General features: G+C 31.2%; 2 long non-coding RNA genes across 3 annotated transcripts; both read left to right on the forward strand.

Annotated features, from left to right (window-relative positions):
* Positions 1-6: 6 nt before the first annotated feature.
* On the forward strand, positions 7-2484 carry LOC125774334 (uncharacterized). Its single transcript, XR_007420809.1, has 2 exons — positions 7-1159; positions 1225-2484. It is a non-coding gene; the product is annotated as an uncharacterized LOC125774334 (long non-coding RNA).
* Positions 2485-7817: 5333 nt separating this feature from the next.
* On the forward strand, positions 7818-10300 carry LOC125774336 (uncharacterized). Of its 2 annotated transcripts, none has more exons than XR_007420811.1 (2): positions 7818-8975; positions 9038-10300. It is a non-coding gene; the product is annotated as an uncharacterized LOC125774336 (long non-coding RNA). The 2 variants fall into 2 exon arrangements; XR_007420810.1 differs by having other exon boundaries at positions 9041-10300.
* Positions 10301-11399: the final 1099 nt, after the last annotated feature.

Here is an 11399-nt window from a genome sequence, read left to right on the forward strand (position 1 = left end):
TCTATATACAAATTCTACTCGTGCAGTAACGCAGCGTTACTGCAGTGTTGGCATATCGGTTTTTCTAAGGCATTGTTGTAAAACTTTAATTTGCCCAATATGAAAGCTCATTCAACAAACCCTGCATGTTCACTAGATTGATGTGGTTTTTTGGTTGTTGCACAGGTTCTAAGCCTACTTCAATTTATCAAAATGTGAATGGATCATACAAAAGGATATTTTACGGTAGGACGATGCTAAATATTCCGTAGTAGGCTGGCTCAACAAATGGTACAAGTGGTACGGTTTCCAGAGTGTGTTGGGCAAGTGAAAATAAGCAAAAGTTGAAGAAAGCAAAATTAACTACATTTTAACAGCAGAATATTAATTTAAAGCAATTCCACGAAGATTTTGCATTTTTTAATTGCTGAGCGGGAATTGCTGAATGGTAGCGGCTCGGGTGTCTACACCACAGAACCAGTGATCTAATCCCATCCGGGCTATGTAAACCTCCGTACGCAGGATGGACTGTCTCGCTACGGGTAAATAAAGCCAAGGAAAGTTAGCAGTGGCTGGCCAAGACCTCTTCAAGTTGTAGTGAATTTAAGAAGATGAAGATGAAGTTGTAGTGAAGATGGTGATAATATTACCAGGACTTGGCAACCGGGCCACCGGGCCACCATTGACCACTGCAAATTTTGAAAAACAGTGAAAACATCCATTAATATACTGCGTTAAATTGATCGTATTTGCTGTCGGTAAGGGGTAAGGAATTTTTGAATTTACTTAGATATTTTATTCAACAATTTACTATTTCTAATGGTTGTAGAAAACGGAATACATGTCATGCGCTCCGAAAATATTTCTTTTCCGTGGCCGATCCTACAATGGCACATCATGAAACCAAAACTGAAGAGACCCGAAGTGCATCTTAAACGGAATTTTCTAAGACTTCCACTAACATCTTCAATGTTTGAATTTTCCCTATTTTGGCGATTGTAGCAGAACTATTGTAAAGAAATTCTGACGGAGCCAAGATAGTAAATTGGACATTTTAGATGGTTGAAAAGAAGCAATTAAAAACCACGATGGCCGGGCTGACATCGGCCTTGACCAACTTTGAAATCCTCAAAACGAACGAATGATTCTTAATTCGGATATTAGGAGCTCGCGGTGAAGGGTAAGGAAACATTCGATTTGATCAAAAAAAATTATACAGGCTATTTTTCCTTTTGGTTGCAGCAGAGAAATTCTCCTGATATTCGAAGCAAATTGGCATGTTCTGTGATTCATATTAGAATTCACGCCACTTTATGTATCCCGTATCGAAAAGATGCCTGCAAGGCTGAATTGCACCGTAAGCATCACAATTAGTATCGTCAATTTTTGACAATATTCCAAGTAATCAAAACGCTGCGTTTGAACGGTACAAGTGGAAAAGGTTTCGAGAATGTGTGTGTTAAGTAAAGTACAATTGTTTTTGAATTGCTTATTGAGAATTGCTGAATGGTAGCGGAACCGGTAATCTATACCACAGGACCAGTAATAAAAACACATCCAGGCCAAACCTCCGTACGCAGGACTGACTGTCTCGCTATGGGTAAACAAATTTCAGAAAAGGCAGTCCCGATACTTTTTGGGGTTGTAGTATACCACAAAAAAGAGGATGAAATCAATACCAACTGATGTCCGTCCAGGATCACTCCTCTCCTATTCCGTCCAGAAAAGCAATAGCTGGTGAAGATGGTGTTAATATTACCACGACCGAGCTACCGCGGGGTAAGGAATTTTGAAATTTGCTTAGACATTTTACTAAACAAGCTAATTTATGTTTTTGGTTGTAGAAAACAGAATATATGTCATGCGATCTGAAAATATTCCTTTTCCGTGATCAATCTTTCAATATTTGATCATGAAACCCGGATTGAAGAGACTACAAGTCCGCCTCAAAGACTTAACTATTTTGGGGTTTGAAGTAGAATTGTTGTGCGCAATTCTGACGGAGCCAAGTCCGTTGCGCAAAAGGATAGTAAATTGGAAATTTTGGATGGTTAAAAAGAAGCAATTTCACGATGGTCGGGTTGAAATTGGCCATGACCAACTTTCGGCAAAAAAAAACGTATAATTCTCAAACAGGATCGGTTCCTTTGGTTGTAGCAGATGAAATTCACCTAATGTTCGAAGCAAATTGGCATATTCAGTCTGTAAGGCTGGATTTCACTGTAAGTACCATAGTATCGCCAACGTAAGCCGTAATTACATCAGAAAATTTACAGCATGATAAAAAAAAACTTGGGGCGGCCCGGTGGTACATGTGAAAAACGGCGCCCGCCCTCACGGCAGGACCGGGTTCAAATCCCATCCGGACCGTACCCCCGTAGCAAAGTCTGACTATCCTGCTACGTGGTAAAATAAGTCTTGATACGGCCAGGCCCGTTCTAACCGAGCAAAAAAAAAAATAAAAAAACTTCTACTAGATGTGACGAAAACTCAATAGAATCGGCATTACGTAGCTCTGTTGTGTAGCCATGTAACCGGGCCTATTAACTAGTATTCTAAAAAACCTAACTTTTTCTCAAAAACCTAACTTATACCAAAACTAACTTTTTCTTAAAAACCTAACTTTTTCTAAAAAACCTAACTTATACCAAAACTAACTTTTTCGAAAAAACCTAACTTATACCAAAACTAACTTTTTCTTAAAAACCTAACTTATACCAAAACTAACTTTTTCTAAAAAACCTAACTTATACCAAAACTAACTTTTTCGAAAAAACCTAACTTTTTCATAAAAACCTAACTTATACCAAAACTAACTTTTTCATTAAAACCTAACTTATACCAAAACTAACTTTTTCGAAAAAACCTAACTTATACCAAAACTAACTTTTTCTTAAAAACCTAACTTATACCAAAACTAACTTTTTCTAAAAAACCTAACTTATACCAAAACTAACTTTTTCGAAAAAACCTAACTTATACCAAAACTAACTTTTTCATAAAAACCTAACTTATACCAAAACTAACTTTTTCGAAAAAACCTAACTTATACCAAAACTAACTTTTTCTAAAAAACCTAACTTATACCAAAACTAACTTTTTCGAAAAAACCTAACTTATACCAAAACTAACTTTTTCTTAAAAACCTAACTTATACCAAAACTAACTTTTTCGAAAAAACCTAACTTATACCAAAACTAACTTTTTCGAAAAAACCTAACTTTTTCATAAAAACCTAACTTATACCAAAACTAACTTTTTCATAAAAACCTAACTTATACCTATACTAACTTTTTCGAAAAAACCTAACTTAAACCAAAACTAACTTTTTCTTAAAAACCTAACTTATACCAAAACTAACTTTTTCTAAAAAACCTAACTTATACCAAAACTAACTTTTTCGAAAAAACCTAATTTATACCAAAACTAACTTTTTCGAAAAAACCTAACTTAAACCAAAACTAACTTTTTCGAAAAAACCTAACTTATACCAAAACTAACTTTTTCTAAAAAACCTAACTTATACCAAAACTAACTTTTTCGAAAAAACCTAACTTATACCAAAACTAACTTTTTCTCAAAAACCTAACTTATACCAAAACTAACTTTTTCGAAAAAACCTAACTTATACCAAAACTAACTTTTTCGAAAAAACCTAACTTATGCCAAAACTAACTTTTTCTAAAAAACCTAACTTATACCAAAACTAACTTTTTCGAAAAAACCTAACTTATACCAAAACTAACTTTTTCGAAAAAACCTAACTTATACCAAAACTAACTTTTTCTTAAAAACCTAACTTATACCAAAACTAACTTTTTCGAAAAAACCTAACTTATACCAAAACTAACTTTTTCTAAAAAACCTTACTTTTTCGAAAAAACCTAACTTTTACCAAAACTAACTTTTTCGAAAAAACCTAACTTTTTCATAAAAACCTTACTTATACCAAAACTAACTTTTTCGAAAAAACCTAACTTATACCAAAACTAACTTTTTCATAAAAACCTAACTTATACCAAAACTAACTTTTTCGAAAAAACCTAACTTTTTCATAAAAACCTAACTTATACCAAAACTAACTTTTTCGAAAAAACCTAACTTATACCAAAACTAACTTTTTCTTAAAAACCTAACTTATACCAAAACTAACTTTTTCGAAAAAACCTAACTTATACCAAAACTAACGTTTTCGAAAAAACCTAATTTATACCAAAACTAACTTTTTCGAAAAAACCTAACTTATACCGAAACTAACTTTTTCGAAAAAACCTAACTTATACCAAAACTAACTTTTTCTACAAAACCTTACTTTTTCGAAAAAACCTAACTTTTACCAAAACTTACTTTTTCGAAAAAACCTAACTTTTTCTTAAAAACCTAACTTATAAAAAAACTAACTTTTTCATAAAAACCTAACTTATACCAAAACTAACTTTTTCGAAAAAACCTAACTTATACCAAAACTAACTTTTTCGAAAAAACCTAACTTATACCAAAACTAACTTTTTCGAAAAAACCTAACTTTTTCATAAAAACCTAACTTATACCAAAACTAACTTTTTCGAAAAAACCTAACTTATACCAAAACTAACTTTTTCGAAAAAACCTAATTTATACCAAAACTAACTTTTTCGAAAAAACCTAACTTATACCAAAACTAACTTTTTCGAAAAAACCTAACTTATACCAAAACTAACTTTTTCGAAAAAACCTAATTTATACCAAAACTAACTTTTTCGAAAAAACCTAATTTATACCAAAACTAACTTTTTCTTAAAAACCTAATTTATACCAAAACTAACTTTTTCGAAAAAACTTAAATTATACCAAAACTAACTTTTTCGAAAAAACCTAACTTATACCAAAACTAACTTTTTCGAAAAAACCTAACTTATACCAAAACTAACTTTTTCGAAAAAACCTAATTTATACCAAAACTAACTTTTTCGAAAAAACCTAATTTATACCAAAACTAACTTTTTCTTAAAAACCTAACTTATACCAAAACTAACTTTTTCGAAAAAACCTAACTTATACCAAAACTAACTTTTTCTAAAAAACCTTACTTTTTCGAAAAAACCTAACTTTTACCAAAACTAACTTTTTCGAAAAAACCTAACTTTTTCATAAAAACCTAACTTATACCAAAACTAACTTTTTCTAAAAAACCTAACTTATACCAAAACTAACTTTTTCTAAAAAACCTAACTTATACCAAAACTAACTTTTTCGAAAAAACCTAACTTATACCAAAACTAACTTTTTCATAAAAACCTAACTTATACCAAAACTAACTTTTTCGAAAAAACCTAACTTATACCAAAACTAACTTTTTCATAAAAACCTAACTTTTACCAAAACTAACTTTTTCGAAAAAACCTAACTTTTTCGAAAAAACCTAACTTATACCAAAACTAATTTTTCATAAAAACCTAACTTATACCAAAACTAACTTTTTCTTAAAAACCTAACTTATACCAAAACTAACTTTTTCTTAAAAACCTAACTTATACCAAAACTAACTTTTAAGAAAAAACCCAACTTATACCAAAACTAACTTTTTCGAAAAAACCTAACTTATACCAAAACTAACTTTTTCTTAAAAACCTAACTTATACCAAAACTAACTTTTTCTTAAAAACCTAACTTATACCAAAACTAACTTTTTCGAAAAAACCTAATTTATACCAAAACTAACTTTTTCGAAAAAACCTAACTTATACCAAAACTAACTTTTTCGAAAAAACCTAACTTATACCAAAACTAACTTTTTCTAAAAAACCTAACTTATACCAAAACTAACTTTTTCGAAAAAACCTAACTTTTACCAAAACTAACTTTTTCTAAAAAACCTAACTTATACCAAAACTAACTTTTTCTAAAAAACCTAATTTATACCAAAACTAACTTTTTCGAAAAAACCTAACTTATACCAAAACTAACTTTTTCGAAAAAACCTAACTTATACCAAAACTAACTTTTTCGCAAAAACCTAACTTATAAAAAAACTAACTTTTTCGAAAAAACCTAACTTATACCAAAACTCACTTTTTCTAAAAAACCTAACTTTTTCTAAAAAACCTAACTTTTACCAAAACTAACTTTTTCTAAAAAACCTTACTTTTTCGAAAAAACCTAACTTTTACCAAAACTAACTTTTTCGAAAAAACCTAACTTTTTCATAAAAACCTAACTTATACCAAAACTAACTTTTTCGAAAAAACCTTACTTTTACCAAAACTAACTTTTTCGAAAAAACCTAACTTATACCAAAACTAACTTTTTCGAAAAAACCTAACTTATACCAAAACTAACGTTTTCTTAAAAACCTAACTTATACCAAAACTAACTTTTCCTTAAAAACCTAACTTATACCAAAACTAACTTTTTCGAAAAAACCTAACTTATACCAATACTAACTTTTTCGAAAAAACCTAACTTATACCAAAACTAACTTTTTCGAAAAAACCTAACTTTTTCTAAAAAACCTAACTTTTACCAAAACTAACTTATTCTAAAAAACCTAACTCATACCAAAACTAACTTTTTCGAAAAAACCTAATTTATACCAAAACTAACTTTTTCGAAAAAACCTAACTCATACCAAAACTAACTTTTTCGAAAAAACCTAACTTATAAAAAAACTAACTTTTTCGAAAAAACCTAACTTATACCAAAACTCACTTTTCTAAAAAACCTAACTTTTTCTAAAAAACCTAACTTTTACCAAAACTAACTTTTTCTAAAAAACCTAACTTATACCAAAACTAACTTTTTCTAAAAAAACCTAACTTATACCAAAACTAACTTTTTCGAAAAAACCTAACTTATACCAAAACTAACTTTTTCGAAAAAACCTAACTTATACCAAAACTAACTTTTTCGAAAAAACCTAATTTATACCAAAACTAACTTTTTCGAAAAAACCTAACTTATACCAAAACTAACTTTTTCGAAAAAACCTAACTTATACCAAAACTAACTTTTTCTAAAAAACCTAACTTATACCAAAACTAACTTTTTCTCAAAAACCTAACTTATACCAAAACTAACTTTTTCTAAAAAACCTTACTTTTTCGAAAAAACCTAACTTTTACCAAAACTAACTTTTTCGAAAAAACCTAACTTTTTCATAAAAACCTAACTTATACCAAAACTAACTTTTTCGAAAAAACCTAACTTATACCAAAACTAACTTTTTCTTAAAAACCTAACTTATACCAAAACTAACTTTTTCTCAAAAACCTAACTTATACCAAAACTAACTTTTTCGAAAAAACCTAACTTATACCAAAACTAACTTTTTTGAAAAAACCTAACTTATACCAAAACTAACTTTTTCGAAAAAACCTAACTTTTTCTAAAAAACCTAACTTTTACCAAAACTAACTTATTATAAAAAACCTAACTTTTTCTCAAAAACCTAACTTATACCAAAACTAACTTTTTCTTAAAAACCTAACTTTTTCTTAAAAATCTAACTTTTTCTTAAAAACCTAACTTATACCAAAACTAACTTTTTCGAAAAAACCTAACTTATACCAAAACTAACTTTTTCTTAATAACCTAACTTATACCAAAACTAACTTTTTCTTAAAAACCTAACTTATACCAAAACTAACTTTTTCGAAAAAACCTAACTCATACCAAAACTAACTTTTTCGAAAAAACCTAACTTATAAAAAAAACTAACTTTTTCGAAAAAACCTAACTTATACCAAAACTCACTTTTTCTAAAAAACCTAACTTATACCAAAACTAACTTTTTCGAAAAAACCTAACTTATACCAAAACTAACTTTTTCGAAAAAACCTAACTTTTACCAAAACTAACTTCTATATACAAATTCTACTCGTGCAGTAACGCAGCGTTACTGCAGTGTTGGCATATCGGTTTTTCTAAGGCATTGTTGTAAAACTTTAATTTGCCCAATATGAAAGCTCATTCAACAAACCCTGCATGTTCACTAGATTGATGTGGTTTTTTGGTTGTTGCACAGGTTCTAAGCCTACTTCAATTTATCAAAATGTGAATGGATCATACAAAAGGATATTTTACGGTAGGACGATGCTAAATATTCCGTAGTAGGCTGGCTCAACAAATGGTACAAGTGGTACGGTTTCCAGAGTGTGTTGGGCAAGTGAAAATAAGCAAAAGTTGAAGAAAGCAAAATTAACTACATTTTAACAGCAGAATATTAATTTAAAGCAATTCCACGAAGATTTTGCATTTTTTAATTGCTGAGCGGGAATTGCTGAATGGTAGCGGCTCGGGTGTCTACACCACAGAACCAGTGATCTAATCCCATCCGGGCTATGTAAACCTCCGTACGCAGGATGGACTGTCTCGCTACGGGTAAATAAAGCCAAGGAAAGTTAGCAGTGGCTGGCCAAGACCTCTTCAAGTTGTAGTGAATTTAAGAAGATGAAGATGAAGTTGTAGTGAAGATGGTGATAATATTACCAGGACTTGGCAACCGGGCCACCGGGCCACCATTGACCACTGCAAATTTTGAAAAACAGTGAAAACATCCATTAATATACTGCGTTAAATTGATCGTATTTGCTGTCGGTAAGGGGTAAGGAATTTTTGAATTTACTTAGATATTTTATTCAACAATTTACTATTTCTAATGGTTGTAGAAAACGGAATACATGTCATGCGCTCCGAAAATATTTCTTTTCCGCGGCCGATCCTACAATGGCACATCATGAAACCAAAACTGAAGAGACCCGAAGTGCATCTTAAACGGAATTTTCTAAGACTTCCACTAACATCTTCAATGCTTGAATTTTCCCTATTTTGGCGATTGTAGCAGAACTATTGTAAAGAAATTCTGACGGAGCCAAGATAGTAAATTGGACATTTTAGATGGTTGAAAAGAAGCAATTAAAAACCACGATGGCCGGGCTGACATCGGCCTTGACCAACTTTGAAATCCTCAAAACGAACGAATGATTCTTAATTCGGATATTAGGAGCTCGCGGTGAAGGGTAAGGAAACATTCGATTTGATCAAAAAAAATTATACAGGCTATTTTTCCTTTTGGTTGCAGCAGAGAAATTCTCCTGATATTCGAAGCAAATTGGCATGTTCTGTGATTCATATTAGAATTCACGCCACTTTATGTATCCCGTATCGAAAAGATGCCTGCAAGGCTGAATTGCACCGTAAGCATCACAATTAGTATCGTCAATTTTTGACAATATTCCAAGTAATCAAAACGCTGCGTTTGAACGGTACAAGTGGAAAAGGTTTCGAGAATGTGTGTGTTAAGTAAAGTACAATTGTTTTTGAATTGCTTATTGAGAATTGCTGAATGGTAGCGGAACCGGTAATCTATACCACAGGACCAGTAATAAAAACACATCCAGGCCAAACCTCCGTACGCAGGACTGACTGTCTCGCTATGGGTAAACAAATTTCAGAAAAGGCAGTCCCGATACTTTTTGGGGTTGTAGTATACCACAAAAAAGAGGATGAAATCAATACCAACTGATGTCCGTCCAGGATCACTCCTCTCCTATTCCGTCCAGAAAAGCAATAGCTGGTGAAGATGGTGTTAATATTACCACGACCGAGCTACCGCGGGGTAAGGAATTTTGAAATTTGCTTAGACATTTTACTAAACAAGCTAATTTATGTTTTTGGTTGTAGAAAACAGAATATATGTCATGCGATCTGAAAATATTCCTTTTCCGTGATCAATCTTTCAATATTTGATCATGAAACCCGGATTGAAGAGACTACAAGTCCGCCTCAAAGACTTAACTATTTTGGGGTTTGAAGTAGAATTGTTGTGCGCAATTCTGACGGAGCCAAGTCCGTTGCGCAAAAGGAGAGTAAATTGGAAATTTTGGATGGTTAAAAAGAAGCAATTCCACGATGGTCGGGTTGAAATTGGCCATGACCAACTTTCGGCAAAAAAAAACGTATAATTCTCAAACAGGATCGGTTCCTTTGGTTGTAGCAGATGAAATTCACCTAATGTTCGAAGCAAATTGGCATATTCAGTCTGTAAGGCTGGATTTCACTGTAAGTACCATAGTATCGCCAACGTAAGCCGTAATTACATCAGAAAATTTACAGCATGATAAAAAAAAACTTGGGGCGGCCCGGTGGTACATGTGAAAAACGGCGCCCGCCCTCACGGCAGGACCGGGTTCAAATCCCATCCGGACCGTACCCCCGTAGCAAAGTCTGACTATCCTGCTACGTGGTAAAATAAGTCTTGATACGGCCAGGCCCGTTCTAACCGAGCAAAAAAAAAAATAAAAAAACTTCTACTAGATGTGACGAAAACTCAATAGAATCGGCATTACGTAGCTCTGTTGTGTAGCCATGTAACCGGGCCTATTAACTAGTATTCTAAAAAACCTAACTTTTTCTCAAAAACCTAACTTATACCAAAACTAACTTTTTCTTAAAAACCTAACTTTTTCTAAAAAACCTAACTTATACCAAAACTAACTTTTTCGAAAAAACCTAACTTATACCAAAACTAACTTTTTCTTAAAAACCTAACTTATACCAAAACTAACTTTTTCTAAAAAACCTAACTTATACCAAAACTAACTTTTTCGAAAAAACCTAACTTTTTCATAAAAACCTAACTTATACCAAAACTAACTTTTTCATTAAAACCTAACTTATACCAAAACTAACTTTTTCGAAAAAACCTAACTTATACCAAAACTAACTTTTTCTTAAAAACCTAACTTATACCAAAACTAACTTTTTCTAAAAAACCTAACTTATACCAAAACTAACTTTTTCGAAAAAACCTAACTTATACCAAAACTAACTTTTTCATAAAAACCTAACTTATACCAAAACTAACTTTTTCGAAAAAACCTTACTTATACCAAAACTAACTTTTTCTAAAAAACCTAACTTATACCAAAACTAACTTTTTCGAAAAAACCTAACTTATACCAAAACTAACTTTTTCTTAAAAACCTAACTTATACCAAAACTAACTTTTTCGAAAAAACCTAACTTATACCAAAACTAACTTTTTCGAAAAAACCTAACTTTTTCATAAAAACCTAACTTATACCAAAACTAACTTTTTCATAAAAACCTAACTTATACCTATACTAACTTTTTCGAAAAAACCTAACTTAAACCAAAACTAACTTTTTCTTAAAAACCTAACTTATACCAAAACTAACTTTTTCTAAAAAACCTAACTTATACCAAAACTAACTTTTTCGAAAAAACCTAATTTATACCAAAACTAACTTTTTCGAAAAAACCTAACTTAAACCAAAACTAACTTTTTCGAAAAAACCTAACTTATACCAAAACTAACTTTTTCTAAAAAACCTAACTTATACCAAAACTAACTTTTTCGAAAAAACCTAACTTATACCAAAACTAACTTTTTCTCAAAAACCTAACTTATACCAAAACTA

This window comes from Anopheles funestus, unplaced genomic scaffold (genome assembly GCF_943734845.2).
Source record: "Anopheles funestus unplaced genomic scaffold, idAnoFuneDA-416_04 scaffold_199_ctg1, whole genome shotgun sequence".
NCBI lineage: Eukaryota > Metazoa > Arthropoda > Insecta > Diptera > Culicidae > Anopheles > Anopheles funestus.